General features: G+C 42.9%; 1 long non-coding RNA gene across 1 annotated transcript in view; it reads left to right on the top strand.

The window, feature by feature from the left end:
• Positions 1–4,569, top strand: part of LOC140120543 (uncharacterized) — a 60,172-nt gene extending 55,603 nt beyond the window's left edge. Inside the window, exon 3 of the long non-coding RNA XR_011853855.1 lies at positions 4,290–4,569. This is a non-coding gene — a long non-coding RNA (uncharacterized lncRNA). The remainder of the gene's footprint in view (positions 1–4,289) is intronic.
• The last annotated feature ends 1,431 nt before the right edge of the window (positions 4,570–6,000 follow it).

The raw sequence follows: 6,000 nt of genomic DNA on the forward strand, positions 1-6,000 counted from the left end.
TCGGTCATCCGGTGTTTCCTTAAAGAACCTCCAGACTTCTGAAAATCTAGCCCTCGCCGCAGGAGCCCTCGCCACGGGAGCTTCACTAGTTGACACATTTGGCGCTGATGCACCAGCTCTGGCCCTGCCTCTCCGTCTGGCCCCACCACTGCCTCTTCCAACCTGTTCTGGTCGAGGACTCTCCTCCGTCTCAGAAGCACTATGTTCACCCGGCCTCTCAACCCAGCTTGGGTCTGTCACCTCATCATCCTCCGATCCCTCAGTCTGCTCCCCCCTCGGACTTCCTGCCCTGACAACAACTTCCCCACTGTCTGACAACCGTGTCTCCTCATCGTCGGACACCTCTTTACACACTTCTTCCAGTACGTCAACAAGGTCATCATCACCCACAGACTGCGACTGGTGGAAAACCTGGGCATCGGAAAATTGCTCATCAGCAACCGGACAAGTGGTTTGTGACTGTGGGAAGGGTCCAGAAAACAGTTCCTCAGAGTATGCCGGTTCAAATGGCAAATTTTGCTGGGAGGGGGCAGACTGGGGGGGAGGAGGCTGAGGTGCAGGAGCTGGAGGAGTGCCGATTTCGGTGACATGGGTGGACTGCGTGGAAGACTGACTGGTGGACAAATTGCTCGAAGCATTGTCGGCAATCCACGACATCACCTGTTCGCACTGTTCTGGCCTCAACAGTGCTCTACCACAAGTCCCAGTAACTTCAGACATGAACCTAGGGAGTGTAGCTCTGCAGCGTTCCCCTGCTCCCTCATAAGCAGGTGGTGTCTCACCCCGCCCAGGACCACGGCCTCTGACCCCTGCAGTAGTTGGACGCCCACGTCCCCGCCCTCGTCCTCTACCCCTAGCCCTCGGGTTAAACATTTTGAAAATGAGAGTTATAACTTGAATTTTTTTTTACCTTTTTTTTATGTTTTTTTATTTTCTAGCCAAGTATTACAGCACACTACTATGCCAGATGAGATGACGCTGAGTTATGAAAAAAATAAACGTAAAATAAAAAAGGAAATGGCAGACTGTGCCTAATTGAAATACAACCCCGGGCCCTAATAAATTTTCCCACTTCGGTCTTTGCGATGGATATGTGCGTCACTAAGCGCAAAACACAGTGGTCGCAAGTCTGACTCCAAATTGCTCACAATTTGCTAGTAGATGCACTGCAACAACTACAGCCACCAGCAGATCAACCAGAAATCAAATATATATAACGCTACTGTAGGCGTAATTAAGCCGTTTGTATTCTCCTATGGCTATTTTCTAGCCAAGTATTACAGCACACTACTATGCCAGATGAGATGACGCTGAGTTATGAAAAAAATAAACGTAAAATAAAAAAGGAAATGGCAGACTGTGCCTAATTGAAATACAACCCCGGGCCCTAATAAATTTTCCCACTTCGGTCTTTGCGATGGATATGTGCGTCACTAAAACACAGTGGTCGCAAGTCTGACTCCAAATTGCTCACAATTTGCTAGTAGATGCATTGCAACAACTACAGCCACCAGCAGATCAACCAGAAATCAAATATATATAACGCTACTGTAGGCGTAATTAAGCCGTTTGTATTCTCCTATGGCTATTTTCTAGCCAAGTATTACAGCACACTACTATGCCAGATGAGATGACGCTGAGTTATGAAAAAAATAAACGTAAAATAAAAAAGGAAATGGCAGACTGTGCCTAATTGAAATACAACCCCGGGCCCTAATAAATTTTCCCACTTCGGTCTTTGCGATGGATATGTGCGTCACTAAAACACAGTGGTCGCAAGTCTGACTCCAAATTGCTCACAATTTACTAGTAGATGCACTGCAACAACTACAGCCACCAGCAGATCAACCAGAAATCAAATATATATAACGCTACTGTAGGCGTAATTAAGCCGTTTGTATTCTCCTATGGCTATTTTCTAGCCAAGTATTACAGCACACTACTATGCCAGATGAGATGACGCTGAGTTATGAAAAAAATAAACGTAAAATAAAAAAGGAAATGGCAGACTGTGCCTAATTGAAATACAACCCCGGGCCCTAATAAATTTTCCCACTTCGGTCTTTGCGATGGATATGTGCGTCACTAAAACACAGTGGTCGCAAGTCTGACTCCAAATTGCTCACAATTTGCTAGTAGATGCACTGCAACAACTACAGCCACCAGCAGATCAACCAGAAATCAAATATATATAACGCTACTGTAGGCGTAATTAAGCCGTTTGTATTCTCCTATGGCTATTTTCTAGCCAAGTATTACAGCACACTACTATGCCAGATGAGATGACACTGAGTTATTAAAACAATAAACGTAAAATAAAAAGAAACTGGCAGACTGTGCCTAATTCTACTCAAACCCCTAATAAATTTTCCCACTTTGGTGTTTGAGGTGGATATGTGTGTCACTAAGAGCTAAACACAACGGTAGCAAGTCCCCCTGCAAATTCCTCACAATATGGTACTAGCTGCAAATAAAAAAAAAAAAAAATTATAACGTTATTGTAGCCCTAAGAAGGGCTGTTGGGTTCTTTTAGAATCACTCCTGCCTAACAGTAAGCTAATAGAACACCCTAACGCTTTCCCTGACCAGCAGCAGCTCTCTCCCTAGCGGCATCCAGACAGAGAATGATCCGAGCAGCGCGGGCAGCAGCTAGTCTATCCCAGGGTCACCTGATCTGGCCAGCCAACCACTGCTATCTACGTGTAAGGGTACCACGTCATGCTGGGTGGAGTGCAGAGTCTCCTGGCTTGTGATTGGCTCTGTTTCTGGCCGCCAAAAAGCAAAACGGCGGGAGCTGCCATTTTCTCGAGCGGGCGAAATACTCGTCCGAGCAACGAGCAGTTACGAGTACGCTAATGCTCGATCGAGCATCAAGCTCGGACGAGTATGTTCACTCATCTCTAATTCAGACCCTTTGCTCAGTGTAGAGTAGAAGCACCTTTTGAGCCATGAGTCTTCTTGGGATTGATGCAACAAGTTTTCACACCTGGATTTGGTTGGATGGTGAAAGTTGGTCGGCAGACATTTTCAAATATTTCCATAGATGCTCAAATGGTTTTAGGTCAGGGGTCTGGCTGGACCAGTTAAGAATGGTCACAGAGTTCTTCTGAAGCCACTGCTTTGTTATTTTAGCTGTATCCTTAACTACATTGTCTTGTTAGAAGATGAACCTTTGGCCCAGTCTGAGATCCAGAGCACTCTAGAAGAGGTTTTCATCCAGGATATCTCTGTACTTGGAAGCATTCATCTTTCCTTCCATTACAACCAGTCGCCCTGTCCCTGTAGCTGAAAAAAACCCATAGCATAATGCTGCCACCACCATGTTCTACTGTTAGTGATGAGCAGTGATTGGATTTCTCCACACTTACCGCTTAGAATTAACACCAAAAAGTTCAATCTTTTTCTCATCAGACCACAAAATCTTATTTCTCATAGTCTGCAAAATGAGAGGCAAGGAGAGGCTTCTGACAGCACACACTGTCATAAAGCCCCGACTGGTGGAGCGCTGCAGTGATATTTGACTCTGTGGAACTTTCTCCCATCTCCCTACTGCATCTTTAGAGCTCAGCCACCATGGTCTTGGGGTTCTTCTGACCAAGGCTCCTCTCCCACGATTGTTTAGTTTGGCTGGATGACCAGGTCAGGGAAGAGTTCTTCTTCCATTTAAGGATTATGGATCATGTGCCCTTAGAATCCTTGAGTGCTGCATAAATTCTTTTGTAACCTTGGCCAGATATGTGCCGTGCCACAATTCTGTTTCTGAGCTCATTTGGCAGTTCCTTGGACTCCATGATTCATATGTGCACCGATATGCATTGTGAGCTGTGGGGTCAATCAGTTTCAATAAACACAGATGGACTCAAAAGAAGGAGTGGAACCATCTTAAGGAGGATCAGAAGGAATGTGAGTTAAATATGAGTGTCACAGCAAGAAGTCTGAATACTTACATTTCAGGTTTTTTTCTGTCAAGATGGGGTGCAAAGTGTACAGTAATGAGCAACAAAAAGAACACTTTTGATCTTCCCAATTGGCTGTAATGAAACAATGGGTAAAAAATTTAAAGAGATCTGAATACTTTCCATACCCACTGTATATAAAATGGACATTATCATTTTATTCATTCATAAAAAATATTGTATTAAAAATGAGTAAATTCTTTTACAGTGGCACTGCACTCCAGTCAAGTTAACCCTCAATTCAGTGCTGCCGCTGTGACAGAATGGCACTGTGGCAGAATGTTAATCAGTTGTATAATGCTTTGACTAACTTCCATATGATTTTTTTTACAGTGGAACAGGCCCTGCTCCCTGCTCTTCCTGGACCCATCTCAAGAATTAAAAGGGGACTGTCGAGACATTTTCTTGTTGCCACTTGGGAGGTTATTCCTTGTTGCTGGAGATCTTCAGTTCCTCCTTCTAGAGCTGATTGGGTTACCACTCTGAATCATATTTTCAGAATGGAAGAACTAAAAGCCATAGGTGATGGCATAGTTGTTCCACACCACATGGTCGACCTTGATGAAATTCAGGAACTCCCACTCTTTCGCAGCTTGTGTCACATCTGGGACTCTGCCCTAAATTAAATTTTTTTGAATCTTCTTTCCGTTTTATTTTCTGCATAGACTTTCCTCAGTTATAAATTATCATTGCAGGATCTATTTCAGATGTTATCAGCTCCTTCCATTGAATCCCTGAAAATACATACCACAGTCACTTATGATTGGCTAACAATTTCATCCAACATTTTCAGCAACTAAGGGAAGACCTTAAAGGCATAGACTGGAACAATGTTCTCAAAGACAACCCCCCCCCCCAAAAAAAGGGACTTTTTTTCATATATTCTTAAAAAGTCCTGTGAGAAACACATACCATATGGGAAAAAGCATAAGAGGAACAAGAAAAATCCAATGAGGCTAACTAGTCTTGTAAGGAAAGCAATAAGCGAAAAAAATAAGGGGTTTAAGGTGTGAAAACGTGAAAGTAGCTATGAGGCATTATAGGATTATAGAAAGAAAAATAAATCCTGTAAAAAGCAGATAAAGGCTGCAAAAATAGAGACAGAAAAATATTGCCAGGGAGAGCAAAAATAATCCCAAATTATATATAAGTATATAAATGATAAAAAACTAAAAACGGAGAGTGTGGGCCCTCTTAAGAATAACAAGGGGGTCATGGTGGAAGGAGATGAGGAAAGGGCAAATCTACTGAATATCGCCTTCTCGACTGAAGACACAATGAGGAATAATGTAAATTCTCTTTGGGGGCCAGATGGCATACACCCCTGGGTTCTGCATGAAGTATGTACCGTGATAGACAGACCGTTATTTTTAATATTTGAAGATTCACTGAGGACTGGTTATGTTCCACAGGACTGGCGCATAGCAAATGTGGTACCAATATACAAAAAAAGGATCAAAAAGTGATCCTGGAAACTACAGACCTGTGAGTCTGTGATGATACTAAGCTGTGTAAATTAAGAAATACTGAGGTCGATAGTTTAGCATTACAGAGGGATTTGTGGAAGCTTGAGGAGTGGGCAGAGAAATGGTTGATTAGGTTTAATGTAGATAAATGTAAAGTTATGCACTTGGGCCGTGGAAACAAAAAGTACAATTATGTTCTAAACAATGAATTACTTGGTAAAACTGGAGCTGAAAAGGACTTGGGGGTATTGGCGGTTGGTAAAATTAATTTTATTTACCAGAGCCAGGCAGCTGCTGCTAAAGCAAATAAAATTATGGGATGTATCAAGAGAGAAATAGATTCTCATGATAAAGACGTAGTTTTGCCCTTTTACAAATCCCTGGTCAGACCACACATGGAATATTCTATACAGTTTGGGGCACCAGTGTATAAAAAGGACATAGTAGAACTGGAACAGGTGCAGAGGAGTGCAACCAAGAATATTAGGGGAATAAGGGGATTAGAATACAATGACAGATTACAAAATTTGGGATTATTCAGTTTAGAAAAAAGATGACTGAGGGGAGACCTCATTACA

Source organism: Engystomops pustulosus, chromosome 3 (genome assembly GCF_040894005.1).
Source record: "Engystomops pustulosus chromosome 3, aEngPut4.maternal, whole genome shotgun sequence".
Taxonomy (NCBI): domain Eukaryota; kingdom Metazoa; phylum Chordata; class Amphibia; order Anura; family Leptodactylidae; genus Engystomops; species Engystomops pustulosus.